Below are 1,520 nucleotides of genomic sequence, written 5' to 3' on the forward strand. Positions count from 1 at the left end.
GGATGAGAAAAATGGCTTCTCCCTGGAGCCTGGGAAGAAATCATGGGGTCAAAGATCTCCAACAGCCCTGTGGAGTTGACCAATGGGGGGAGGCTGAGAGTGGACCTGAGGACCTCCCCACTGGCATCAAGTTGATTGGGTGGGTCACTCTACAGCTTTAGGGCCCATCTTTTTGGCCTCCTGCCATTGCAGCTCAGGGGCCTTCCCCCAGCAGAGAGCAGAGAATCGGCGAAGGAAGTGGGTAGCCTGTAAATCACTTGTAATGCTGGGAAGATTTTACTAGTTGGGACCAGAGTTGGCCCTGCCTAGAATTGAGAGGAACCTGGAGGCCTCTTTCCTCCCAGCAGTGATCAAGCAATGATATTTATGGGAGTTTGCTGCCTGCAGAGCGCTGTACTAAATGCTCGGGAGAGTACTATACAACAGAGTTGGTAGATATGTTCCTTGCCCATAAGGAGCTTGCAGTCTAGAGATGGACTGCTATTCCCAAGGTTTTTTGCTGAAGGTATCCTGGTATTCCTGCCTTTTTGCTCCCTCCCCCAACTAGATCGTGAACTTCCTGTAGGATAAGGTGTGTGGGCAGGGAATGTGCCTATGTTCTATTGTACTCTCCCAAGCACTTAGTACAGTACTCTGCACACAGTAAGTGCTCAATAATTACGATTGACTGCATGAATGAATGAAAGTGTCTTTGTATTTCCTTACAGTCTGGAAATACATGCTTTCCGTGTTTAACGACTATCAATTCGGCTACTTAATAATAATAATTCTGGTATTGGTTAACAGTTACTATGTGCTAAGTGATCAGGAAGATTCCAGACAGTCAGTTTGGATACAGTCCCTGTTCTGTATGAGGTTCACATTCTAAGAAAGCAGGTGAACAGGGATTTGATCTCCATTCTACAAATGAGTAAATTGAAGAACGGAGAAGGTAATTGACTTGCCTGAGGTCAAGCAGTCAAACCATAGGCCTCCCTGCCCCCAGGGTTCTTGATAAGAGGGGAAAGGGAAGGAAGGCTCTTGCTCCGTTGACCAATCAATCAGTAGTATTTATTGATTACCTGTAGTGTGCAGAGCCACCCCTCTTAGGATCATACTTGGAGAATTTCCAGTACTCTACCAGTCTTGGCTATGAGAGGGAGTGTCAAGCAGAGGTATACCCATTCCATTCCTAGCTTGGGTCTTGGCTAGCGAATGGAAGGCAATCTGCTACAAGTCAAAACTCACCTGTGTTGGGCAGCAGCGGCATGGGAGAGAGTGGAGGGCGGATACTCAAGTTGACTGCGTGGGAGAAGGCAATGGTAAACCACTTCTGGATTTTTACCAAAAAAACTCTATGGATCACTACCAAAACGATTGCAGATGGAGGTGGGAAATTCTGGGAGAGATGTGTCCGGAGTCGCTACGGGTCAGAGATGACTTGACAGCGTAAGGCAAGCGTGCAGAGCATTGAACTAAATGCTCTTCCTCACTCCTGTCTTCTCCTTTGCTTTACCCCATGTACACCTGCTTCCTACTCT

At 47.3% G+C, this 1,520-nt stretch overlaps 1 non-coding gene across 1 annotated transcript; it reads left to right on the plus strand.

Moving 5' to 3' along the window:
* Positions 1-1,079: 1,079 nt before the first annotated feature.
* Positions 1,080-1,217, plus strand: LOC119936029. The gene has a single exon (XR_005453624.1). It is a non-coding gene; the product is annotated as a small nucleolar RNA SNORA7 (small nucleolar RNA).
* The last annotated feature ends 303 nt before the right edge of the window (positions 1,218-1,520 follow it).

This window comes from Tachyglossus aculeatus, chromosome 12 (assembly GCF_015852505.1).
Source record: "Tachyglossus aculeatus isolate mTacAcu1 chromosome 12, mTacAcu1.pri, whole genome shotgun sequence".
Lineage (NCBI taxonomy): Eukaryota > Metazoa > Chordata > Mammalia > Monotremata > Tachyglossidae > Tachyglossus > Tachyglossus aculeatus.